The sequence below is a fragment of the Dipodomys spectabilis genome, unplaced genomic scaffold, assembly GCF_019054845.1.
Source record: "Dipodomys spectabilis isolate Male_0828 unplaced genomic scaffold, ASM1905484v1 ptg000017l, whole genome shotgun sequence".
Lineage (NCBI taxonomy): Eukaryota > Metazoa > Chordata > Mammalia > Rodentia > Heteromyidae > Dipodomys > Dipodomys spectabilis.
In genome coordinates, this window is record NW_024870694.1 from 17,305,280 (window position 1) to 17,333,264 (window position 27,985).

A 27,985-nucleotide genomic window follows, 5' to 3' on the forward strand; every position below is an offset into this window, starting at 1 on the left:
AAACCCCATTTAATATTCTATTGATAATCGCTCCAAAATATATCTGAATCCTTTCTGGTCCCAGTGTGACAACCCTGATCAAAGTTAACACCCTCACTCACCTAGATTGTGGCAAAAGTCGCCTAGCTTTCGGTCCTAATCTTGCAATGTCCAACCCCACACATAACAGCCAAAAAGATGGCTTTACATGGTTAAGTCAGATGGTTCCTGGCACACATGGACTTCTGGGTAAGCAAGCTCAGGTCTCTAGCTTCCTAAGACCTATCAGTTGCCTCTGCTCTGTCTACTTTACTCTCTGAAAAAGGAGACTGCCCATCAGTCTCTTCAGTTCCTCAAACTAAGTCTTTCCCCCTTCATGGCCTATGTTCTACCTGTACGGTCCATTCAAATTACAGCTTCCAGAGCCTCTTCTGGTCATCCACAGCTTCAGGATATCCTCTAAATTACAGCTCACTGCCTCTTATTGCCATTACTGCGGTGTAAATCCCAAAGGATGCGTGTTTCTAACCCTTTCTTCTAAAGCCTGTGCTGGAATCCAGGACCTCAATAAAGATTTCATGAAATCATGACACAGACAGAATAAACTTGGCATGGGAAAGTAGTCCAAATTGTAGCTGAAACCCTGAGTTTTAACGTCAAACAGACACAGATCGGAAAGCTTGCATGCAGGAATCCCATCTCTCTAGGCCTCAAGTACAATGCTTCCAGTACGATAGGCTAATTGTGCACGCCCAGTTTTAGCGATATGCCATGTGGCATGTTTACTGGAGTGCCGGGCACCAAATTTGTTCACTGGCATCCACAGCAACCTCCTCTTCTGGGGAGGAGGTGGGGGAACATAACCCAGGCTTAGAAAGAAGTGTGCACTATATCCAGGAAAGAGCAGAGTAGGGCAGAAAATCATATCACCATCCTCTAACTCGTAACTTCACAGACCCAACAGAGCAAAATATTGCATATCACCAGGCTTGATCACACACTTCTACAGTCACCAGCACTCAGGAAGCTGAGGCAGGAAGATTGCAACTTCAAGGCCAGCCTGAGCTACACAGATGTTAACTCAGGGGGGAAAAAAGAGAAAATACTAACGTAGCTGCGGCTCACGTGGTCAAGTGCCAGCCTGGAACAGAGAAAAACAATACAAATCATGTCATTTATTTATATATTCTGCTTTCTTCAAGAAAAGATGCAAACCTCACCTAGATTATGATTTTTTTGTGTGTGAGAAAATAAGAAGAAAGAAAGGGAAGGAAAAAATAAGAGCCGTAAGTCTCCTACTATTTGCTAGGCAGGCTTCAAACTGACCTCTGGGCTTCCCTGCGGCCAATATAGAACAACGCAAAGTACCAATCTAGAGCCTGCTAGGAGCACTTGCCTTTCTGAGACGTCACAGCAGTGCATTCAGGAGGAGGTCTTACTTTCCCCATAGACAGAACTCTTCTTTGTCACATTCTTGCCAATTTTTAAAAAAATGTGCTTTCTCCAGGTAGCACATATTCTGAACTCAAACTTCTCAAGTTCAGACTGTAATTATGCATTAGGTGCATATATGAAAATAAATGATCAAAATACATCAAAGTACATGATCAGAATATTTGATCAAAATACATCATCTGTATATCACAATGAAACTCCTTTATACAATTAACATATGCTATTTTTTTTAATGCTTGAGTCCAAATGCCAAATCTACTACTAGATGACTTAATTATTATTCCCTCCAAGACTCAGGTTATTCTTCCAGGAAGTACAAATAAGAAAATGGAATGACTGGGGGCCTGTGGCTTATGCCATAAGCCTCATTCCTCAGGAGGCAGAGATGTAAGGATCACTATTCAAAGCCACCAGGGGAGGAAAGGCCATAAGACTTATCTCCAATTAACCAGCAAAAAGCCATAAGTAGAGCTGTGGCACAAGTGATAGAGTGCTTCCCTTGAGCAAAAGAAAGAAAGAAAGAAAGAAAGAAAGAAAGAAAGAAATTAAGAAAGAAAGAAAGAAAGAAAGAAAGAAAGAAAGAAAGAAAGAAAGAAAGAAAGAAGGAAGGAAGGAAGGAAGGAAGGAAGGAAGGAAGGAAGGAAGGAAGGAAGGAAGGAAGGAAGGAAGGAAAGAAGGAAGGAAGGGAGGGAGAAGGAAGGAAGGAAAGAAGGAAGGAAGGAAGGAAAGAAGGAAGGAGAATGAGAGAAAGAAAGAAAGTTAGAAAGAAAGAAAGAAAGAAAGAGAATGAGAGGAAGGAAGGAAGGAGGGAAGGAAGGAAGGAAGGAAGGAAGGAAGGAAGGAAGGAAGGAAGGAAGGAAGGAAGGAAGGGGAGAAGGAAAAGGAAAGAAAAGATAAAAAAAAAACCCAGGGACAGAAAATAGACTCTGGGTTCAAGCCCTAGGACAGGCAAAAAAAGAAAAATTTTAATATAAAGAGAAAGAAAACAATTAACCAGATACTATATAATGATGTTCCATTTTAAAGGAGAAATTCTGCTACATGGTATCAAAATATCAGAATATCAGGCTTTGAGCACATTATGTTTAATGAACTAAGCCATTCACAAAGACATATATAAGGTGTGGTGACCCAACTCACCCCCTAATCCTAGTTACTCCTGAAGCTAGATACAAGTATCAAAGTTCAAAGCCAGCACAGACAGTAAAGTTCACTTATCTCCAATTAACCACCAAAAAGCTGGAAGCATAGGTGTGACTCAAGTGGTAGAACACCAAGCTTGAGCAGAAAAAGTACAATATACTACCACTGAGTTCAAGCCCCAGTACCAGCACAAAATTTAAAAAGAAAAGAAAAAGACACATTCCACACGGACTAAGTAAGCTGGACAAGTTACACTCACAAAACAAAGGAGAAAACTGGTTGTCAGGGATTAACGAAGAAGAGCATGAGGACTTGTGGGTACAGAGTTCCAGTCTCTTGCTGGGAATGAGCTCATGCTAGAGCGCTCGCCTTCCATGCAAAAGGCCCTCGTTTGGATTTCCAACATTGGAAAACAAGCTAAAAAGACTTCTAGAGGCAGATTATACAAGCCACAAGAATGTGCTATCACACAGGAACTATATCTGAAATATCTACATATATCTGAAAATGCTTAGGACATTAGCTTTTACTTTGTAGTTCACTGGAATTAAAAATAAAATAACCCAGGCTGCCGGGCGCCTGGTGGCTCACGACTGTAATCCTAGCTACTCAGGAGGCTGAGCTCAGAGGATCATGGTTTAAAGCCAGCCTGGGTAGGAAAGTCCATGAGACTCTTAATTCCAATGAATCACCAGAAAACTAGAAGTGGCGGTGTGGCTCAAATGGTAGTGCATTTACCTTAAGCTGAAGAGCTGAGGAACAGTGCCTAGGCTCAGAGTTCAAGCCCCACAACCAACAAAAAAATAAAATAAAATAAAAACGGGCACTGGTGGTTCACACTTGTAATCCTAGCTACTCTAAAAGGCTTATAACCAAAGACCAGAATTTGAATTCTTTTTTTTTTTTTTGGGTGGGGGGGGGGGTCCAATCATGGAGCCTGAACTCTGGGCCTGGCGCTATCCCTCAGCTCTTCAGCTCAAGGCTAGCGCTCTACCACTAGAGCCACAGCACCACTTCCAGCTTTTTTCTTTTTGCTTATGTGGTGCTAAGGAATCAAACCCAGGGCCTCATGCATGCAAGGCAAGCGCTCTACCACTGAGCCACCTTCCCAGCCCCAGAATTTGAATTCTGCCTGGGCAGGAAAGTCAGTGAGACTCTTATCTCCAATAAAGTACCAGTACCAAAACACCAAAAGTGAAGCTATGGGTCAAGCAGTAGGGCAACAGCCTTGAGCAAAAGAAGCTCAGGGAAAGCACCCAGGCCCTGAGTTCAAGCCCCACTACCACCAAAATTAATTAATTAATTAAATAAAAATAAATTAATATGCACTTATAGGAGGAACTATAACAATTTAGATGTCTAATCCAGTGCTTGGCTCTCAGCAAGCACTGGATGTCTTTTGTTCCCATGAATGGCATTTGGATTCATATTGTATCACCACCCCCTGACTTCCTAGTCCCTCTCCCTCAGTACCACAGCAGGAAAACATCCCTAACCTTCCTTCTCTGGGAGCAAAGCCACAGTGGGTCAGAAGAGGAGGCAGGTCCTGTGCAGCTTCCTTCCTCTCAGTTGCTTTAGAGAAGCTGGGAACTCAGTTTTCCCTGCTTTCAGCATTGAGCACTTCTCTGTGAACTCTGCCACCCAATGCCACTAGCAATCAAAGTGTTTTCCCCAAAGCACAGCTGGAGAAAGAAGCCCCAAATTGGTCAGAAACTGAACTGACAACAAAGAGCTATCCTAGATGGCTACATAAAATCCAGTGAGGTCTTCTTAGTCTCTGTCCTCCCTTGGACACATCAAAGCAAGCTAAAATTGTGTGTGTGTGTGTGTGTGTGTGTGTGTGTGTGTGTGTGTGTGTGTGTGTATGTGTTACAGTTAAAATCAGGGCTCTCCTTTGAACGAGGATAATATTCTAGAAGCCATGCAGCCTCACAGAAAGTGGCAGAATTCCTTTCAAAGCCCATGCATCGTTTTGAATACCACAGATGAAATAGACAAAGGTCTATCTACATTTTTTTCAGTTCTGCCTTTTATACAAGCTTACTATCCCATTTCCACAGAGAAAATGATACAGGCAGCACAGGAGATCAGAAAGTATCATTTAAACAAGATTCACATCACCAAGAGGAGAAAAGTTAAGGAACAGCCAAAGAAGAAAAGACAGGGGGAGTAAATTTACAGAAATAACAATAAGCAATTCACAAGTGTATGACACATGACAGAAGTGGTTTGAAAGAAGAAAAGTAGGATGTAGTATTTGATTTTTCACTAACTACTTCAGGAAGTGTGGACTATTCCACAGCATCTCCTAATTGCCTTGTCTGCCCTGTGTATGTGTGTGTGTGTGTGTGTGTGTGTGTGTGTGTGTGTGTGTGTGTGTGTGTGTGTGTGTGTGTGTGTGTGTGTGTGTGTGTGTGTGGTGTATGTGTGTGTGGTGGTGTGTGGTGTATTGTATGTGTGTGTGTCTTGTAGAGTTAGAATCCCCCTCCACCTTTCATGCAAAGCACCTAGAATCTATTGGAAGGAGAATGAACTGAGAGAGCTTTGGATTCTAATCCTGAATTATTCCCACTCCCTGGCCCTCTGTTCCTTATCATGCTATAAAATAAAACAGATGAATAATCTCTCACTCCTTCCAATTTGACAAACCAGCAAATCTATACCATGCCCCTCATCCAACAAATTTATTCCTATCACACATGCCACACAAATGGCAAAGACCAGCATATCTTTTCTTAAGTCTAGTCATAACTCTGCAAGGCAAAATCACCTCTCCCGAGTGACCACAAACATCTCTCTGGGCTTGTTGTTTTAGCTCTAGCAATTGCACAGATCCTGTCCCAAAATATCTCTCTTCCCAACCCAAGTGAAGTCTCACTCAGGTGGGAGGAAATATCTTAACAGTGTTTTCATATACAAATAGAATTTGTATGCCCCTCAGGCACATCTAGACATTTCTAGACATTATTATGAGAAGTACTCCCCTGGAAAAGTGGCTGTCCACACCCCAAATGAAAGGAGCCACCATTCCCAGAAATATCTCCCAATAACCATGCAAGTGAGTCCCAGACAGAAATGCTATTCTCTGTGGCAATAATGATATACTCACGTGAGGAGGTTAGGCCCCCCAAAGCAGCTGGCCTTGCACTCTCCCTCACTCTCTCTCACTCCCAAGTCCAGAACAGAACACAGCAAGGAGGTGGTCCCAAAGCCCAAAGAGCACAGAACTGAGACATTCTCTCCTCTACTTCCAGAACAAGGGGCAGAGGAATGGAGGGGGGGAAGGGCACGGGGCGGGGGGAGGGGGGGACAACTTGTTTCTGGAAACAAGAATTCAAATCCTGCTTCTCCTAAACCCTGAGTCATGTCCTTCAGTTCCAATAGATCACTGTGGTGGGTAAACATTTCCAAATATGGAGAAGCACACTGGAAGATGTCAGAAAAATCACCCCTTCTCTCTCTCCTCTGGCACTTGAAGAATATGCCCCACTGAAGACAGAATTCCTTACAGGGGGTGAATTATTAACCCCCACAGAGGAGTCTCAACTATTCCACACCATTCTACCACAGAAAGCTGCCCCTACTATCAAGGAAGTAATTGATTTCAGAGCTTTAAAGTTCACCTTAGAAATGGGAGCATCCATAACCCGATAAAACAACAGGACAATATATTAAAGGGGAAAAGAGAATTTTGAGTGGTGTAACCTAAGCCAGTTGCTGAAAAATCTTGTTCAGGATAGACAGTTTCTAAAATAATCCCCCTCTATCCACAAGCCCTGACACTCTTAGGCTGTGGGACCTCTCTGGACTTGTTGAAGTTGAGCTGTTCATCTTCAATTCCAGGCTTGAATAAAACCAGAGGTGAGCAGAGCATGGAGGAAGAGGAAGGCAGAGTGGATGCTCGGAGAAGGGAGTTGAACTACCACACTGAGGCTTCCCAGTGGTTCTCATTCTCTGTCTTATTGGAATCCAGTTCTACTCTTCACTGTGGATGTCAAGAACCTTTTTCAGAACCGTCCCCCACTTTCTGACACTTGGCCTGCTTAGCAAGCTGTTTATCCTCACCTCAGGAAGAACTTAAGCTACCCACAACAGCCCTGGGCAAGGAGTGATGGGTGCAAATGCTCACCTCAGGTCCATTACTCATGTGGTACAAGCCAGCTCTCCTCTTGGAATTTACATAGTTCTCATCCACATATTGAGTATCCAGCCCAAATCTACCCAACTAGGTGCCCTAGAAGCAGTTTCTACTTGTTCTATCCAAACTGTCACCTCATACTGACTTTGATGTCTTATTTTATATTTTAATGAGTATGGCACAAACAGATTTTTAGGGCATGTTTAATAAATGAACACAGATATGTGTGATGGTTAAAATAATTAAGGAAACAGGATCAAAGGAGCTAATACCACATACTAGAACACAGAACTCAGGACGGTGTTCTTACCGCTGCCTCCCTTCCCAGGGGTCTAGAAGTTAGATCAGAAGAGAATAAGAGGATGAACCTCATGGACTTCCTGCCAATTTCCCAACAGAAGTATTTCAGCAGAAGAAAGACAGAGAGATCCTCTGAGAAAATGGCTGCCTTGGGACAGACTGAGAATGCGAGGAGTGGGCATGGGGAGAGATTCAAACACCAGAATGAAGGACTCACCTTTATGTTTTATTTTGCTAAGAGCATTTTAGAGGTCAGTTTCCACATCCACGAAGGGACCTTCCATTTCCTTCATATATGTGTGACTCTCTTCATCATGGCTACAGAGCACCTCTGGCCCAAGGCCTAACTGCTTATAAATCCTACCCATAACATCCCAAAAGTCAGAGATCATTATCTTCTACAGCTGCTAACTCCATCTTTCCACCACACAGTTCTTCCTTATATGGAACCAAAATCTGGCTGCCTGGCCTTCAACCTCCTGCTCTTCGTTCTGCTTCTTTGGACCATATGTCAACCAATGCCTGTCTCATTGGTTTGGAATTTTTGTAGGTGAATATGTATACAGAAACAAAGCTATCCCAGACCTCAGCCCTCCATCACCCCCGCTGTTCTTCTGATCATATCACATTGCTGACTGCTCATGCATTTGTTGCCAAATTGGAATCCATTTTTTTCATGGGTTTTCTGAGGTGTTACTGCTAAGCAACTGACTCAGCATATGTACTGCTGGCCATGTAGATTCACAAGACATAGCCTTTTAAATCCAGGAGGAGGGAATTCTTTAGCTCATTGAGAAACTAGGAAAGATTGACCTTTAAGACCTGTTTTTCACACACCTCTACTTCACTGTTCATGTAACATTCCCATGCTTTGTGGATGAATCTCAAGAGATGAGATCTCACTCCTTGGCAGGACTAGATTCCATTCCTGCCAGAAATACAACAGTCCACAGGACACTATTCCAAAGAACACTGAGAGATCTCAAAGAAAAGCAGTCTTATCAACACAATTCTCAAAATAACAACTCAGAGCAGTTGTGTCAATTACTAATCACAGGACTAGAAACTGGGGATCGCTGACAACTCTAACACCCATGGGAACCTTATCGTTTTTTTTTTTTTCCTTTAAAAAAAGAAAGAAAAGTGCCCTGCAAAGGTAGCTTATGCCTGTAATCCTAGCTACTAAGGAGACTGAGATAAGAGGATCACAGTTCCAAGCCAGGTGAGCAATAAAGTCCATGAGACTCTTACCTCTAATTAACCAGCAAAAAGCCAGAAGTGGAGAAATGGAGGTGTGGTTCAAGTGGTAGAGTGCCAATACAGAGCAAACGAAGCAAGCAAGACCTTAAGTTCAAGTCCCATTACTAGCACAAAAAATAAAGGGAAAAAGGAGTGTCTTTTTCTTTCCAGGTTCTGATGCACTATTTGAATTCAAAGTCAATGTAATAAAAACAATGATCCTTACATTACATATGCGCTTTATATATTAAATGCTTTTCCAGATAGTCTCAATGAATTCAGACTGACACACACTTTTCAGGTGACATTATTGCCCAATTTGCTGATAGGAAAACTTGGGCTCTGAGAAGTTAAGTACATATCCAAAATCACACCAATAGTAATAGATAAAAAGAATTTGGATTGACAGGCACCAATGGTTGCTAGCTACTCAGAAGACTGAGATTTGAGGATCGCTGTTCCAAGCCAGCCCAGGAAGGAAAGTGTCTATGAGACTCTTATCTCCAATAAACTAAAAAAAGAAAATAACTTTTAAAAAAAAAAGCTAGAAGTGAAGCAGTGGCTCAAGTGGTAGAATTCTAGCTTTGAGCATTAAAGCTCAAGGATGGTGCCCAAACCCTGAGTTCAAGCCCCAGGACTAGACTAAAAAGCAAAAACAGGGCTGGGAAGGTGGCTCAGTGGTAGAGTGCTTGCTTTGCATGCATGAGACCCTGGGTTTGATTCCTCAGCACCACATAAGCAGAAAAAGCCAGAAGTGGCGCTGTGGCTCAAGTAGTAGAGTGCTATCCTTGAGCTGAAGAGCTGAGGGACAGAGGCCAGGCCTAGAGTTCAGGACCCACGACAGAAAAATAAACAAACAAACAACACACACACACACACACACACACACACACACACACACAAATTGGGTCTAGGAACTAGTCTACTTGAAATTGCAGTTCCAATTCCACTCCATACTGTTTGACCTCTGGCTGTTTGACTTTTCTAAACCTCAGTTTCTACACCTGAAAATGAGGGATTAAGATAGCAGCTCCGCCTCCCTCTCAGAGCAGTTATAAGGATCAAATGAGATAATGATAGTGAAAGCCCCCTGGAAAAGGGTAAGGCATTTTAAAAGTGTAAGGGATTATTGTGTGATTACTTGCAAATGACTGTGCATTCCATTACAAACACAAAAAGCAGTGAGGTCACTCACAAGACAAAGAAACGTTAAGGCTCTGGGAATTAAAGACCAATGATTGAGGTTGGAAAGGGTTATGTCTACATGCTGCTCATTCTTGCAGTTCAAAGCCCAGGAGCAGCTGTCAGATTTTCTAACTCAAGTCACACATGTGTACCGGATGGCTCGAGACAAAATTGCCCTTTTCAGCTAAAAGCAAATGCTGGGCCAAAGGAGGTAATAGAGATGGACGTTTGGAAGAACCCCTGAGATTCTCAGTTCCGGAAACGTGACCTTCGATGTTTTCCTTGGAGTTGTTAGCAGCACAGGCTCCAGTCTTGCTGAAATAAGCCCATAGGGAAATAAACGTACAGGAAAGGAGCTATTTTCCAGAGAGCACTGAGGAAGCGCCCAAGCATGAATTAATCAAGGGCACAAGATATTTCAAGTTGCAGATACAAAAACCGATAGTAATCTCCAACCTATTAAATCTCTCAGCCCAGCTCACAGAGGCTCAGCCTGAGAGTCTGGCATCAGAATTCAGGAATCCGGCAGTAAGGTAAGACAGCAGATGAGGCTTGTTTACATACCAGAAGGTTGGCCAAAGAGGTCCCAAGGAACTCAGCGAGTGCAGGTACTGGTCTGGCTTCCTTCAGCCCTCTCCCAACACAAGAGTGTTATCAGGATTCTCTTCAATCCCTGCAAGAGTCAAGTCATCTCTGTCATTGGTTAAGGAGCCTGATCCTCCCCAGAGATTCATTTCCAAGGTTGATAGCACACAGTTCAACGCCGATTGTTTTCCGGTTTTCCTTTCATCATCTGTTTTCCTTGTGCTGAATACTTGAGAAAGGCACTAAATTAATTTATTCCATAGATGGGTGAGTACCAACTATGATGAATGTACTTGAATCTCAGTAATGCCACAGCAAAGGGGTGTGAACTACAACTTCCAAGAGTTCACAATCTTATTACAAGAAAGAGGCTGATCATAATAGAGGAAAATTGTGGTGAAGGAGTGAAAGGAATTCAGGACTAAAGGAAAGATTTTAACCTAGGCAATGAGAAGATAGTTACATCCAGGAAACTGCAAGGTAGAGTCAAGCTTAGTGATCATGGAGACCACAAGTGAGAGGTAAGCAAATGGGTGGAGATAAATAGTAAATGAAGCCAAATTGTTAAGTGACTGGGCTCTATTTCTAAAAGCAAACAATCCTTTTTTTTTTTTTTTTTGAAAACCAGAGCTCTGGTTGCACCATGGATAGAGTTAAAAACTAAGTTCTTTGGCTCGTCATGGCTAAAAAACTGTAATTCAATGAGTGTTTACTCTGTGCTTAGTATTATATGAGGAGGTTATAGTATATGTGTGCATACATACACACATAATCTCATTTAATCACAGTAATAACCCTATGAGGTAGGCAGTCTCATTTCCATGTTAAATGATGATATGAAACATAAAGAAAATATTAACATATAAGTCCCAGTGATAGTAAATAGTCCAGGATTAACTAAAACCCAAACGCCCTACACCACATACTGTCTTACTTAAATCTTTCCCATTGCCCAGATGCTACCCCTTCTCAGTTCTCTGAGATAAAATCCTCTTTACATAACTCACATGCACCAGAACCACATGTGGCATTACTATATTTTAAAAAATTGTTTTTCATTTCTGTCTTCCCACCAAGGTGCTCTCAAGCACCTTTGCCCTCAGCACTGTGTATACAGTAGACACTCAATAAGTACATGTATGTAGGAAGACTCTCTTTGTAGTTGGGCCAAGAAATAACACAAAACTAGCTATCATTTCACTCTTTTCTGTACAAGAATTAAAGCACTGTATGCAAAGTTGCCAGGGTCAAAAGGGAGGCCACAGCTGGGTTGAGAGATGCAGATCAAGGACCCTGTGCATGAGGCAGCCTGAGAGTTATGCAGTTACTCAGCATCTCCATGACTCGGAAGGCCATGACACGGAAGGCCTCAGAGGAAGGTAAGCAGATCACACATTTCCTTTAAAAAGTAAAGAAGGCAGTCCCATCAAAATGATGATTTGGGCCCAAGGAAGTTCATCCAACAAGCTGTCAGAATTAAAGGGGATCCAGACTAATAGCTTCAGTCCACCAACATCTCACCACTTTGTGGCTAAGTGTTAAGCCACTTTGTTTTACAGTCTTCATAAAAAGAGGTGTTGGGCTACTGCAGTGATTTTCAAACTCTTTTTGCAGCAATATTTTTCTCTAAAGTGACTGCTTAGAGGTGCTTTGCTGATAAAGTAGGTATAAGCAGAGCTGCTCAGCAGGCTTGAGAGCTCCTTCCTGTTCCCTGCTCTACTTTTTCATTTCTTTTGGTACCCTAACCCCAAGGTCACCCTGGGAGGTTTTAACAGTCAAAGGGAGGGCAGCTTAAAAGCCAAACAGCTCTTCAAAGTACCTTTCAGCTCTGATTCCAATAATTCTCAAGGTCTGAGACAGACCTCCTTAACTCGCAGCCCTGCAACACTAGTAAGACAGGCAATCCATGTTCCCCATATTGTAGCAAAAGAGAAAGAGATCAGAATTAGAAAGTTTGGACTATAATCTATTTATGGCCCATGTACTCTCAAATAAGATATTTAAATCTCGCTAAACCTGTTTTCTCATCCAGAAAATGGGAAGTATTATTTATCTCCCTTAAAAGGCTTTTATGAGAATTAACTGGTTTAACAAATCAGCACAATACCACAATAAATGCTGTATTATGATCACTCTGACCGTAAGTTGGACTTGGTCCACACATGGAGAGGCAGGTAGCTATGTGCAGAGAAAGGAGTTGCTCAGCGACTCACTGGGACCCATTTCTCTCTCTTTCTCTAATGTGCATGTCCAGCCTGAACAAACAGTTGGACAACAATAAAGAAACACTTTGTTTCCCAAATTCTCTACATCACATCTTTGAAAAATCCTAAGGTGTGTCTCTAGACTCTTCGAAACTCAGGGCTATCTCTGAATTCATCAACCAGGATGGCTGAGGGTGGAGAAAAATAGTCTTAAAGAAAACCACTGCTCCCAAGTCTGGATATCCATACTGCCTATACCTGCATCCAACCAGCTGAGTGATCTGAGCTTCGATTACCTTGTTAGTAATTGAAGCAAAAACCCAAACCTACCACAACAAGACACTATATAGAACAAAGCAGTTAATGAGCACATGCTCTTTTCACGATGCAATGTATATTTAACCCGTTAGGAGTATTCTGTGTCTGGTGTGTGATCAGTAGTATCTTCTGGTGTGTGATCAGTAGTATCTTCACCCTTCCACTAAGTCTGGTCTCACCAATTACCACTCCATAAGCATCCACAGCATAATTAAGAAGTATTTCTATTTTTATATTTCTATTTTGACACAGCTTCACACACTTCACCTTTTTAAATGTTTATCAGATATAACCATAACACCCATTTCACAAATGTTATAGTTGAGTATCTGAACAAGAAGCTACATGCCAGCCCTTGGTTCCAAGGCCTCTCTCCCCCACAGCAGAGTGTAAGTAAAGCACTGCTAGAAAGATGCCTTGGGGGCCCAAGGACAGGTCATCATATGACACTGTTCAAATCACCTTCTCCTAACCACAGTTTCTTCATCCACAAAATGAGAATTCTCAAACCACATATACTTCTGCACATTCCTTTCTCTCCCCAGGGAAGATCCCAGAAATGAGAACTAGAGAAACTAACAAGGCCATGTCTCACATGCTGTATTTGAATATACTTGGTCAGTGCCATCCCCGAGCTTCCCCTCCCAACCTCCAAAGCCATCCAAAAAGAAAGAAGAAGGACTGACCAGCATATGGAAAGGTCACCACAACCCCACAGTAGCACAAGGAACAATGAGCGGCCGCCATCACCAAGCAGACCAGCAAGCCCCTCCCCCAAAACAACTGCAGTCATGGTCACAGCGCATGAACCTTGTCAGCAAATTGCTGGTTTGATTGGCAATTAATAATAAGCTCAAGATGCAAGAGCATTAACTCAAACAACACAGGATGCTCCCTGCTTATCTCCTGGCTTCTAGGTTTCACAAGGCAGACTCCTGGAAGAATCTATCTTTACCCCAAGCTTCTCAGGACAATTGTGTCTTTCTTTAGTGTAACATTAGTGCTTCAGCCTGACCACCATGTTTTCACTTTGATGACAGGCTAACTCCTGCCCCTTGTTGTATTCTCCAAAAGTTGAAATGGTGACTTCCAGCCTCTCCCAAGATCCTAAATCTGGCAAAAATCCAAGTATCTGCTTAGTCCAGCTTTCCTGTGAATCACAACCTGTCTGGGGCAATTATCTCTCAGAAACCATTAGTGATGTCTGCATAGTACAGGACAAGATAAGGGTAGGTTGATGTGCTAGAGGATTCTGCTCCAGTCTCTTAAGGGGCTTCCCAGTGGCGACAGCATTAAGACTCATGGCTTCATTGAATAGCTCAAGCTTCCCCACAACCTATGTGCAACCTTCAATTGCCAGTATAACCTCTCTTGCAATGCCACACATTTTTTCAGCCTGAACTTCCAGCTCATGTTACCCACTTTGACCTGAAACCTTTCTAGTCTCCAAACCCAAATATCCAAACTCTACACTTATATCAAGTCCTACTGGTAGTTCTCAAAGAGACTGCCCCTTGGAGGAAGACAGTTATTTATCTGCAGTGTTTCTTGTATTATAAGATATCTAGCACCCTGGCTATGACCTCTAAATGCTTGACCTCCACTCACTAATACAAAATAAATACTCTGCCACATTTTCAAATGCCTTAAAGAGATGGTACTGCCTCCAATGAGAATTAATGGACTGTGGTCACCCTGTATAAAACTCTCTCATTCTTAGCATAGTATGAAAAATCTCTCTTTCCTAGATCTGCTTGGCCTGCTATATATGATAGTGACCATTATCATTTTATTATTTTTACTATATACTTGTTCCCCATCCCAACAGACACTCAATGGAAGAATCCATGACTTAGCTCTCCCCACAATGCCAAATCAAGCTCAGTCAGGGTCATAGTGAATGTTTAACAAAAAAAATTTAGAACAAATTATATAAAGTGTAGGACACAGTGGTGCATGCCTATAATCCATAATGTTCCTACTCTAGAGGTAGGGTAATGGTTTGAGGAAAGTTAGCAGAAGAGCCAGTCTGAAAAACAAACTGAAAGGGAAAAAAAGTAAGAACAATCATCATATGTCATAACTCATAGGAGGAAATCAAACCAAACTGAAAAATTACAAATCAAACGCTCTTATCAAATCCAAGAACTCAGTTTAGAAGCTCAAAGTAAGTTTAACAGTCTACTCTTTTAGGATCTTAAATATATTAATTTGAATACAGCTAAGTATATTATGATTAATTACGAATGCGAAGTATGTCAGGATAAAATTCCTGGGACTTGCAAACTGGGAATTGTGAATTGTTGAGATATACATATTCTCTCAACAGGTTCAATCAGAATCCACTTTCGCCCTCTAGAGTGCCATCTACCATTTAGAGGCTCTGCAGAATCCGAAGACTAGAACTAAAGAATGCCCACACTCCCTAGAAAGCTGGTAAATGAGGCCCCACCAGTGAGGTGTACTTGTGTGAAATCTCAAGGCAGAAGTGAAGCTCAATCTTCCTGCTGCTCTTTCTACTAGCAAACTATGCCAGAAAATGGGAAGAGTCAAAAAGCCACCCCACTCAGCAACCCAGCACCCCATCACCAGCCTCAGCAACAGGGAGACAAATTTCAAGGCATCCTATTCTTACTTACCTCCCTCCTCTACATACTCAATTCTCAAAGCCAACAGCCCAGATGTGGCCTTCTGGCTCATACAGTGCCAGCTTTTCCAAGTATTTTTTCAGTATCTCTTTACCTTGAATGAATTCCTTTCTACTTAGATTATACACAATGCTTTCTTTGGATTTAGTCCTGATAGATGTAGAAGGGGAAAATGTCAGATCAATTGGCTGATTACATAGTCCTCTATTTCTTATCTGCCCCAAACCTGCTTCTCTGTCTGTCTTTCTCCATTTTTATGACCATCTCCACTGCTCTGTGAATGAAGGAACAATATCTCATCTGCTACAACTACTGACACAGACCTAGAAGTTTCAAAGTGACCTAAGTAACAAGTATAATAAACTAATCAGAATTACACAAATGAGTGTACAGTCAGCATAAAACCCAAGTCCCATAAACTAAAGCATAAAACATTACTGACTGCATTCCTTGTTTACCAGATTTGCACTTCACAGGCATGCTTGCTGCATACCTGGCCCATCTAGCCCTATAGAGCCCCAGAGTACACAACTCAAGAAATGCCTAGTCCTACCTTCTCTTCTTTGCTAAAAGAAGCCTGTAGCACACTGTGTTTTCAACAGTCACCCTGGCAATATGTCCAGTTCCACTTGCTCTTTGAAGTTTCCTACTTTGTTATGGTTCAATATCAATTTCCCCTCCCCAGGACCATCGGGAACTTTGGAACAAGTCCAAGCAATCGTGTGTATTGTAATGATTCAGCTTCTATCTGCTAGCTCACTCTCAGACTCTTGTCTCTCTCATGCCCTCTCGTTCTTTCTCTCATGTCTATGTATTTGCCTCTGTCTCTCTAGGTGTCTCTATCTTGGCCTCTCTCCCTCTCTCTTTTGTTCTCTGTCTCCCCCCTCTTCTCTCTCTCTCTCTCTCTCTCTCTCTCTCTCTCTCCACTTCTTCTCTTCTCTTCCTCTTCTCCTTTTAAGGCTTGCCATGTAAAATCAGACACCATGCTATGAGGAAGTCCAGGCCACACATAGAGATACCTATAGGTGTTCTGACTTGATAGAGTTCTTAGCTGACTTGTGAGTGATCATTTAGGAGCCTGTAGCACCCAGTCTTCAAGTATTCTAGCCAACCCCTCTTCACTCTGAGGAGAAAGGGAGGACATAATACCTCAGGATGATTCTTACCCAGAAAAATCCATGGGCATAATAAATGGTTAAACATTCCAATTAAGCTTGGGAACAACCTGTTGCATAGCAATAATCAACTAATGCCCACCATTACTTTCTCATCCAGTATCTACTGTGAACATGCAGCCCTGCCTTCCTCAACTGAAGACCATGTTTTTCATGGACATTGATTTCTCCAGGTTGTCAGTGATGGGCAGAAAGCAAGTGCAGGGTTGTAACAAGTATGGAATGCACAAAGTTAACGAAGGAAAAAAAGAGATAAATATGAACACAACTTAACAGCCTGCTGTGTCTACTGAGGAAATGTACATAGGAATGGGACCTCGCTGGGCCTCTGTTTCCTCATCTGTAAGAAGGACGTGATAGTAATGCCTGACTGATGAGAGGTTTCTGAAGATGAAATGAGAGCATGGCTGAGGGCCACCCCACCCAGGGCCTGTAGCATCAGGTACTAAAATACACCATGCAGACTCCTTAGTAGCTCTGGCTGACACAGTACTACCACCTACAAGTCTGCTGTATAGCACAATTGCCACACTTTCTTACTCAGCATGGAGCCCCAGGCCTCAGACAGAATAGGTAGTTAAGAAGCATTAAGTCCATGCTATGGTCTAATCAAAAAGGTCCTATCATTTCAACGATGTAAGCTACAATTGCTAAGAGTAGGATCCCTGAAATCTCTGGCTTGGGTTTAATTCCCAGCTGTCAGAACTTGCTAGGAGTCTAAGACCAGTCATCTGACTTCCCTGAGCATGTGTCCTTATATACAAAATAAAGACAGCAAGAACACCTTCCTCAAACGTTTGTTTCAAGAATTAGAAGAATCATTATGAATCCAGGAGATAGAATAGTGAATGCACACACTAAGCAGCACAAAACATATAAAACTATGAGGAATCTCAAGACATGGGCATTTGCCTTATATTTCTAAAGAGGAAACTGAGACCCAAAGAGACTATAAATTGCCCAAGGTCAGACATTCATTGAGCAAGGGGAAAGAAGGATCCAAATTCAAGTCCTTGGCCTTCTACCAAATCTAAAGCTCTTTACACTTCAGCATCCTCCTTCCGTGTGAAACCTCTAATGGGGGGGAAAATGTATTTAACTAGAAAGGGAAAAAAAAGCAGTCCAGACATAACAGGGATGTACCTTGGGAGCTTTCTGGGCATCACAGGATGATAAGGCCAATGTCATAAGCCCTGCCTTTCAGCACAGTCAGCTCCTATGGGTAAAATTAGCTCAGCTCTGCTCCAGTGCTGCCTGGAGCCCTAAGGCAAAATTCACCCCAGGCAAAGCACGACCTCACCTGACCCTCACTCTCAGGAAGGGTCCCTCATGCACCTCATTAGGGCCTGAGATGACTCATTTTGCTCTTTCCTGTCTCTGCCTGCTGAGGTCACCTCTCGGTATCCAGAAAGGTGGCTCCAAAGGAGAATTAAAAATGCAAATGCAAGCATCCACTCTGTTCCTTTCCTCCAAGGCAGCTCACCGGCCAGGACTGTGGTGCCGGCCTGCCTGCTCTGCCAGTGGTGTGCTAAGGGAAGAAAGCTCTCCTGAGTTCTATAACTAATTTAGGGGCAAACAATATACACCAGCCCTCCCCGATTTACTCTGCTGACAGGAATGACCAAGGGACAAGCCTCTCAGCACCATTGCCTGTAGAACTCAACACACTGATAGTGGCTATTCTGTACCATCCCAGCCAATACCATGTCACCTTTTCTAGCCTCTCTTTGACTCCATTCCCACTTGGCTGGGATTTCCATCCCAACTCCCACAATGCCTTATTTCTGCCCTGTATTGTGTGGTATTTATTTGTTCCACAAATATGTCTTGCACACCTATTTTAGACCTGAGGATTCAGAAATGCAAAGAACGACCCTTACACTCAAAGAAAGGCAGCCACGTTCAACAAATAACAAAATGGAGGAAGTGGAGATAAACAGAGGCTACCGGAGTTTGGGGTGAAATCTCTAAAGGGCTTGACTGCACCCAGTGAAGGGATCAGTGGAAAGATGTTTCAGACAAGAAAAGAATTATGTGTTAAGTCATACAAGCTATAAAGAATGCACATATATTCCTGGATCACAGAGTCACCTCAGAGACTAGGACAGAGAAAAGGACAGGAAGAAGCAGGAGCCATATTGCTTATTCCTTTTCTCCTCCCCTACCTCTTAGTACATACAAAATATTTTTGGATTTTAGCCTGAATGGAGAAATCATTGAGGGATCTGAAAACTAGGGGCATAGCATGAACAGATTGCTCATTTAGATTACTACCCTACAAGACCAGAGAATACAACAGATATAGGTATTAAGTGAACAAGGCCAGTTTAGAACACTGGAGATTCAGGAGAGAGCTGGAGGACCTGACATGAGGAGGGAGACTGAAGGTAGAGGAAAAATGAAAAGGAGGTGACACCAGGGCTGACTCAGTAAGATCTGAGGATAGGAGAAGCAAAGGTGAGGAAGCATCTAGCCCTAGTTTGCAGGCCTGACTGACAGAGGAGATAGATAAAGCGGTTATGGCTCACCAGAGAGATCTCCAATTTATCACCGAAAAAACCAGAAGTAGTACTGTGGTTCAAAGTGGAAGAGTGCTAGCCTTGAGCAAAATTGCTCAGAGACAGTGTCTAGACCCTGAGTTCAAGCCTCAGGACCCTCCCCCCCCAAAAAAAAAGTGGGAAAGGGAAGGAAAAGTAAGGGAGGAGGTAAAGCACCAATGGCTCACACCTATAATCCTAGCTACCTACTCAAGAGGCTAAGATCTGAGGATGAAGACTCAAAGCCAGCACTGAAAGAAAAAGTCCACAAGACTCTTACCTCCTATGAACCACCAATAAAAGCTGCAAGTGGAACTGTGGCTCAACTGGGAGAGCACTTAGCCTTGAGCATAAAAGGTCAGAGACAGTACCCAGGCTCTGAGTTCAAGCCCAAAGAAGCCACCAAAAAAAGAAAGAAAGAAAGAAAGAGAGAGAGAGAAAAAAAAGAAAAAGAAAGAAAGAGAGGAGGGAGGAAGGGAGGGAGGGAGGGAGGAAGGAAGGAAGGAAGGAAGGAAGGAAGGAAGGAAGGAAGGAAGGAAGGAAGGAAGGAAGGAAGGAAGGAAGGAAGGAAGGAAGGAAAGAGAGGCAGAGAAGATGGCAGTGGCAAAGGAAGATGAAGACAGAGATAAAGGCAGGGAAGAAAAGAAGGGGGACATCACCATTATCAGACAAGTGGCTGTAAGGACTTAGCTATCCAGATCTCCCTTCCTTTACCCAGAAACTTCTAGACCAAGTTGATCCACGAGAATCAGTACACAGAAGGCACATAATCATTAACTTTCTAACAGTCACAATTTGAAAAGAGGAGAAATTAACACAATCATATATTTTATTTAATCTAATATATTAAAATAGTTCAAGAAGTAACCCACATAATATAATTTATGAATAAGAAATGTCTAAGCCTTTGAAATCTAGTAAGGATTTTATATTGACAGAGCATCTCAATTTGAGCTAGCCACTTTTTAAATTCTCAACTGTCTTGCCGCCATCCTGGTTTAATGTTAGTGAATCAGGACTTAGCATGGTAACTGGCATGCTGTGTATTTTTTTTTTACTGTGATGAAATGAATGGATGAATGGGACAATAGACGGATACAATGTCAATTCATTTCAAAATTAATAAACTCTCCACAACTTTGTTCCTTCAATTGTGCTTTAGGTTTCCAGTCTTGGGTTATAGTATAATATTAATAGCACATCAATTCATTTCTCCTACAGTCTGTGACATTCTAGGGCAAAACAATTCAGTCAGAAGGAACTACCATTCACACAGATGTTATACAGCAATTTTCTTCTATGAGCCTCAATTTTCCTTACCACAAATGGGTATACACCTCCAATTTCTGTTACTAACCACAAATATACCCCTTCCTATCTCTGAGTGTCAGCCTTTCCTCTCTTTCTTAGGCAGGTGTGGGACAAAGTCCAGAGCTCACAGCTGGAGCCAACCACATTCTCATGTCTGCCAAGCTCTGACCTACTTCCCAGTCAGACACAAGCAGGTGATGCTGGTACTGATTCAGCAAAGTTTTTCTTTTTCCTTTTTTCTCCTAAGTCATCTTGGAGATGGAACATAATGCAGAGTCATGGAGTCATGAAACTGGAACAGAAGCTCTACCGAGCTCAGCCCATCCTATAGACCCCTCTTCTTTCATAAATGTGGGGTCAGTATTCCAAAGACTGGAAGTGTCAAGCAAAAATACATCCTCCAAATTCCCCCAAACATTTTTTTTTGAAAAATCAGCATGGTCACAATGGCACCCTAAGAAAGGCTTTTCCTTGCTCCTCCCCAATTTCAGAAATTACTCTGAATGCCATGGAGTTTCAACTCTTCCTGATGCCATTCAAGACGATAACTGGTTTGAGGAATTTTTTTATTTCTTGGGTTTTTGCTTTGTTTGCTTTGTGCTGGTACTGGGACTTGAACTCAGGGCCCCAAGCTCTTTTTTTTTTCCACTATCACTTGGGTCTCATTTATATTTCCAATTTTTTGCTGGTTAACTGGAGATGACAGTCTCTTGGATTTATCTTGGATGGCTTCAAATTGCAATCCTCAGATTCAGCCTCCTGAGTAGCTAGGATTACAGGCATGAGCCACTAGCATCCAACTAGATAAAAGTTTTCTTTCTACCACTAAATGTACCACGGTAGAATAGAAAGGTTCCTTTCTATTCCTTTCCTGAGCTCCTGTTGTAGTGCGGTGAGGTCCCTGCTGTGTATCATCATGCACAGCCTTTCCGGTCAGGAACTCACTGATGGTTAATGTAAAAATGCAGATTTCTTTTAAATAGTATTATTATTTTTTTTTTTTTTTGTCAGTCGTGGGGCTTGAACTCTGGGCCTGGGCGCTGTCCCTCAGCTCTTCAGCTCAAGGCAAGCGCTCTACCACTTGAGCTACAGCGCCACTTCCGGTTTTCTGGTGGTTTATTGGAGATAGGAGTCTCACGGTCTTTCCTGCCCGGGCTGGCTTTGAACCGCGATCCTCAGATCTCAGCCTCCTGAGTAGCTAGGATTACAGGCGTGAGCCACCAGCGCCCGGCTAAATAGTATTATTTTAAAGCCCTATTTATATAAATAAAGAAGTATACATTTTGTACTCTTGAAAAAAAAAAAAGAAGAAAGCACATTGCAAACTTGCCAAACTATAAGAGGGGGCTAAAGAAGAGAATAACAGATAAGAAGTTGCTGTGGTGTCTAAAATTGATTCTGCACATTATTTGAGTCCACTATCATCCTCTCCCATCTTTCATGTTAAAATGGGACTCATGGTGCTGGGCACCAGCAGCTCATGCCTATAATCCTAGCTACTCAGGAAGCTGAGATCTGAGGATCACAGTTGGAAGCCAGCCAGGGCAGAAAAGTCTGTGAGATTCTTTTCTCCAATTAATTACTCAATAAAATGGAAGTGGCACTGTGGTTCAACATGGTAGAGCACTAGCCTTGAGCAAAAGAGCTCAGAGACAGCGCCCAGGCCCTTAGTTCAAACCTTACAACTGACCAAAAAAAGGAGGTGTGGGGAGGAAGAACTAGTGGACCACATTCTGTTCATGCTGTTATTATTCTAAATCTGTGTGTCTCATCATCATCTCCAGGACAACATTCTCATCTATTATGCAACATAACTAGACTGTGAGTCACTAAGGTCAGGATTTTTCCATAGGGCCACTGAGTATCTTTCCTTCAGTGTGTGGTGGGCATGCATCAGTGAATCCTAAACGTTTTCAAAAACAAGAATCCCATATTTCTGCAGTGATATCAAACAGATACACAATAACCATACTGTAAAGGTTGCCAGAATGGTTTTGTAATGTTTTAAAATGTTTTCCATCAGATTCCTAATGCAATGCTATAGGGCAACCATAAAACACTAAGCCAGCCTTATCCATAGAGGAAAGCGTGGGCTTCCCATGACGACAGATCTCTTCACACTGGTCCCTGTATTCCAGGAGCTGTCAATCCTGAAGTCCCTTCCTGTCACTCCATGTGTAGAAGCAGTTGTAGGCCTTGTAGAATATTCTCAGTGGGAATGTTTCTATTTTCCCTTCCAAAAACAAAAAAAATCACTGAGAAACAATTAAGAGGCAATCACACTGAATAATGCTTGTCCAAAAAAAAATTATCACATCAAGTTTTTGAGTGATAAGAGCCTGAGTCAAGGCATAAGCACTGCCCCAGTGGACTCCTTTCAAACAAGTGATACTCTCTAAGCTGAACTACATTTGCAATGAGTCAAAATGTATCTTCCTAAAGCTGCCAAGAAAACCACATGGGCTGATTCTAAGGTACTGCTCTTCTCCCGGTTTCTACTGTTCCTTTCCAAACACCTGCCCAAAAATAATTGAGGAATGCTAGGTGATCCCCACTAAAACTCAAGTGTAATCCGTGAAATATGTCCTCAAAAATGATGATAGTAAGCATGCTTCTGAGACAAAGTCATGTCAAAGATTTAATGCATAAAGATGTTCATAACAGTGTTATTTATGAGTCAACTATGGGCAACAGTCCCTATCAAGAATATGTGAATGATTAAAATTTAAAAACAGCACATCCATTCAGTGGATATACTCACTAAATACATGGGAAATAGAAAATAACCTGAGAATATTTATGAATATTCCATGGAGAAAAGTAAGCAACCCTGCCTAGTAAGAACAAATATGGAATAGACTGCTAAAGCCCAGTATGATGGCACACACCTGTAATGTTAGTTACCAGACCAGGCAAAAAGATAGCCTGGTCCTTGGGAAAGGCACTGTGGTGAGAAGTGATAAAAACAAGAAATCCTTGCTTTACCATAAGTACTTCTGGATTGCATTATTATATTTTCCACGAGCACTATGAAGCATCGTTTAAAATTAAGAAGAAATTATTTCAACCTAAAAAGGAATCACTGCAAGTTACATGACCCAGAGGTTTCAAAAGTCAAACATAAACGGGATTTCTTGGGTAAATAATTACAAAAGGTCGCAAGGTTCCCTTTGAAAGTCACTTGTCCCTTTGGAAGAACTTCTCCCTTCTTCCCTCTCTACTCTGTTTTTTGTTGTTGGTTGGTTGGTTGATTGGCTGGTGGGTTTGATTTTTGTTTTTATTTTTGGTGCCAAAAATGGGGCTTGAACTTGGGGACAGGGTGCTGTCCCTTAGCTTTTATATTTACAGCTGCCCCTCTACCACTTGAGCCACAGCTCCAGTTCTGGCTTTTTGGTGGTTAATAAAAGATTTGAGTCTCACAGACTTTCTTTGTCTAGGCTGGCTTTGAACCATGAGCCTCAGATCATTGCCTCCTGAGTATCTAGGATCATAGGCATGAGCCACTGGAACTAAGTCCTCTTTTCACATTCCTAACATCCTCCTACACAATTTTAAACATTCTGCCCTTAAACACTCTTTGCTGGCCTGAAAAAAAAATTTTTTTAAGCAATCCCTAATGAAAACTTAAAACTGTAAAGAATCCCCAAGGAAACCACTCCAATGACAGACAGCTTGGGTTGTACAGCACTTCGGCCCAGAGCATACCAAGGCCTAGAGGTTGGAGCTATATTTAGCAGCTTCTGGGCAGACAACAAGGACTCCAGTTCCCTGGAAAGGAGGTAATTAAAGGTGGCAGATTTAGGCCTGAGGTGGTGAGACTCAAGGATCTGTGGCTCCAGGCAATTGCAACCTGTACCCAGAATGAGGAAATGGGAGCCCACAGGCCTGACATCCATTCCTAAGCCATCTTCCCCTCCCAGATTCCTGAAGCCCAGAGGATGCCATTCACCAGCCTGATCACTTCTTTCTTCCAACACATCAGATCCATTTACAAGACATCTACCATGTGCCAGGCAGCATGATCAGTGATATAAGAGTAGAAGTGAATCAGACTAGAGCCCTGACCTCTGGGAGTTTACAGGTAATAGAAGTGCAAAGAGAGCTAACATCTATCATAAGAGAAAAACTGGTCTAGTTTATGAGCACACAGGAGAAGGCTGATGCCTGCTGGATTCCTGGAAGACACCCCACAAGTTATGTAGAGGCTGCATCTGAAGCAACCAAAATGATTTCAACCTAGGAAAGTCAGGTGGCTTTCTAGAAAGTGGAAACTGTAGCCAACTCTTGAGCACACAAGAAGACAAGATTCTGACCACTGTGGACCGAGTAAGAGCAAGCAAAGAAAGGGAGTGTTCATGTCTTCCAGATCTTTGGTTTATTGATTATATTATGTTTTGTTTAGACAGAGTCTACATACAGGTCAGCCTCAACCTCATGATCCTCCTACCTCTGCCTCCTGAGTGTTTACAGTTGTGCACACCTGGCTTGGCATGGATTCTTGACACCCATTCTCTCCAGTTTTGTAGTTCTTGTCCTAGAAGGTGAGAAAATTTCCCACCCGCCTTTTACAGATTAAAACAAAAATATGAAACTCTGGTAGAAGAAACACCTTTCTTAAAATCAAAAATTGTAAGGCAACAGAGCATAAATATAAAAGCAAGCCTTAGTGCCCCTCTGCCATCAAAAAGACTGGAAAGGAAGGCACTGCTTTGAACAGACTTAAGAAGACAAGACCGTAACCCCATGCAGATATGTATCAAAGATTGGAACTGCACTCTGGTGGACTTTTTGAGGTCTCCAGATTTCACACTACCTACTATACTAGGTTTGAAATGCTCTCTCCTTTCCTTCTCCTCTTTCTTTTCCTCTCCCTCTGCTCTCCCTCTTCTTCACCTTTTCTCTTCCTTTCTTCCCCTCCCTCTCCTTCTCTCCCTGCCCTTTCTCCTTGTCAACATCTAAAGCCTATCAACACATTCACCTCTACCTCAATGGTCCACCTTCCAGGTGTAATTCAGATGAACTCTAATCTTTGAAAGCTGTCCCTGATCACTCCAGCTATAGAGACCACAGGCAATTCTTATTGAGCCAGAGAAAGCATCCCTGCTATTTCTCTAACTCCAATATATATTTGCCAGTCCTAGGCCTTGGCACTGTCCTTGAGCTTCTTTTGCTCAAAGTTAGCACTCAAGTGGTAGAGTACTACCCATGAGCCAAAGCACCACTCCCAGCTTTTTCTGTTTATTTGGTTCTGAGGAATCAAACCCAGAGCTTCATGCATGCAAGGCAAGTACTCCACCACTAAGCCACATTCCCAGCCCTCCAATATTGTTTTTAAGAAAAAAGAAAAGCAAAGAAAGACTGGGAAAGTAGCTCAGTGGTAGAGCACTTGCCTTGCATGCCTGAGGCCCTGGGTTCGATTCCTCAGCACCACATAAGCAGAAAAAATAAAAAGCCAGAAGTGGCGCTGTGGCTGAAGTGGTAGAGAGCTAGCTTGAGCTGAAGAGCTGAGGGACAGCACCCAGCCCAGAGTTCAGGCTCATGACCGGACCCAAAAAAAAAAAAAAGAAAACAACCACTTATTTCCCTGCTGTTGAACTCTGCCCTCCTGTAAGCTCCATAGCACACACTTGTACATTTTTCCTGATACACTTTAGCATGACAATTTATTATCTTTCACTGGGAGCAGGTTCTCTCTCCCCACCTGGGGACAGGGCTCTCTGTGGGCAAGTTCTCCTACAGGATGCAATGAGGCAGGCACTTGTACATTACGAGTATTCAGCACACAACTCTCAGTTCTAGCCAAGTTAAATACCCTACCACTTCCCCAACCACCTCCCTATCTATCCATTTACCTAATGTCCATGTATTTGCTCCATAGGGGGATCATCGAATCCAAATCCAACATCTTGGAATCCCTGATGCAGTAGAATGCCAGAGGAATTGTTACCTCCAGTCAAATCTTCCACTTGCATCTCCCATCAAGACATTTCATGTCTCAAGGAGCTGCAATCATTTACTACTTGACCCAGTTCACTCCTTTTCAAAAACAAGTTTTTGGGTTTTTTTTTTTTTTGAATGTTTTGGTGGCACTAAGGTTTGAACATAGGGCCCTATACTTGATAGGCAAGCACTCTACCACCCTGAGCCATGCCCCCAGTCCTCTTTGCATTGGTTATTTTTCAGCCAGCATCTTGTGTACCAGCAGGACTCCACTTCTCACCTAGTTGGAATTACAGGTGTGAGCCACCATGCTCAGCTTGCTTTTGATATCGTTTCACAGACTCTTTGCTTGGCCTGGCTTTGAACCACAATCTTCCCATCTCGGCCTCCCTCTTCACTGCAGTTACAGACATGTCATGGTGCTCAGCCCTCAATTTTTCAGTATCTCTTACCATGTATCCTTACATACTGACTTCAATCTATCTCCATGAACTTTCTGGCTAAATCCCTAGGACTGGTAGGTGACAAGAGATAACCATAGAGCCAGCCAGAGAAGCAGAGCACTACAATTTTGAAATCAAACACAACTACGTTCACAAACTAGCCTGCCACTAAGTCCCTCCCTAAGTCCTTCACTCACTGTCCCTGCCAGCATTAAGGGAAATGATACAGGCTGAGTGCCCAGCACTGTGAGCACTCAATAAATGGCCAGCGATCATGGTAATTAGTTCTATTCCTGTTTTCCATTCCAGCCTGCCACGTAATCACAGCACTAATCATGAGGTCTGTAAGCCCTTCCACCGGATGTCTTTGCAAAGCCTCAGTCAACATCCTATTCTCTTTGCCTCTGACTAGGCATGACCAACTGGAAGCAAGGGGTCGACCAGAGTTCCCAATAAAAAATTCTGACACTGAGTGGAGAGTGAAAAAACAAGGAGAACATAGCTTGTTTTACTGGTTCCTTTAAGGGAACTGGCCACCACTCTGTAACGTGGAAAGAATCTTAATGTCCTGGCAGCTGCCTGGGTCAGTTAGACATGTGGACTTTGCTCAAGCCTCTTTAATAACCCAGCCAGGCATCTGTAACTCATGCCTAGCATCCTAGCTACTCAGAAGGGGCTGAGATATGAGGATCATGGTTCAATGTTAGCCTGGGCAAAAAAGTCCATGAGACACTTATCCTAAGTAACCACCAAAATGTTAGGAAAGGAGCTGTAGCTCAAGTGATAAGACCACCAGCCTTGAACAAAAAAAAAAAAAAAAAAAAAGCTAAGAGACAGATCCCTGGCCCTAAATTCAAGCTCCAATACCAGCACAAAATAAAGCAAAGAGAAAAGGAAAGAAGGAAGGGAGGGAGGGAGGGAGGGAGGAATTTGTAGACCCAAAGGCGGATACTAGAAAGAATAAAGGTAAAGGGGTACAAAAGGCTGTATGTTCTTGACACCCTGGCAAGTTAAGTCACTCACAGCATTTTGACAGGTCAAATTGTTATGACAAGGGTACAGCCTCCTTACCCAGTTTTACTTGCAGCCTGCACTGCAGGTTGGTAAGAAACTCAGGTGCTATGAACATTATCTTCAGGCAGATGGCACAGGACCCAGTCTTGGTTTTGTTATTAATATCTGTGTGACCTCTCTGGGCCATACTTTTCTCAACAGTACAGCAGAACATTGGCCTAGGCCTTTATCCAACAATGGCCCAACACTGAAGCCCAATTCTCTAGTCATCATGATCAGATCCGTTTCTCAGAGATTTGGACTCAAGGCTGAGGCTAGACTGGTACAGATTTATTTTCGTGCTTGAAACCTAATGGTTAAGAACTGCTGGC

The 27,985-nt window shown here is 42.6% G+C and overlaps 1 protein-coding gene across 2 annotated transcripts in view; it reads right to left on the reverse strand.

Annotated features, from left to right (window-relative positions):
- Positions 1–27,985, reverse strand: part of LOC122097571 (LIM domain containing preferred translocation partner in lipoma) — a 674,686-nt gene that overhangs the window by 629,520 nt on the left and 17,181 nt on the right. For both annotated transcript variants that reach the window (XM_042668165.1, XM_042668157.1), the window contains exon 2: positions 10,004–10,112. The gene's annotated coding sequence lies outside the window, so the exon portion shown is untranslated. The remainder of the gene's footprint in view (positions 1–10,003; positions 10,113–27,985) is intronic.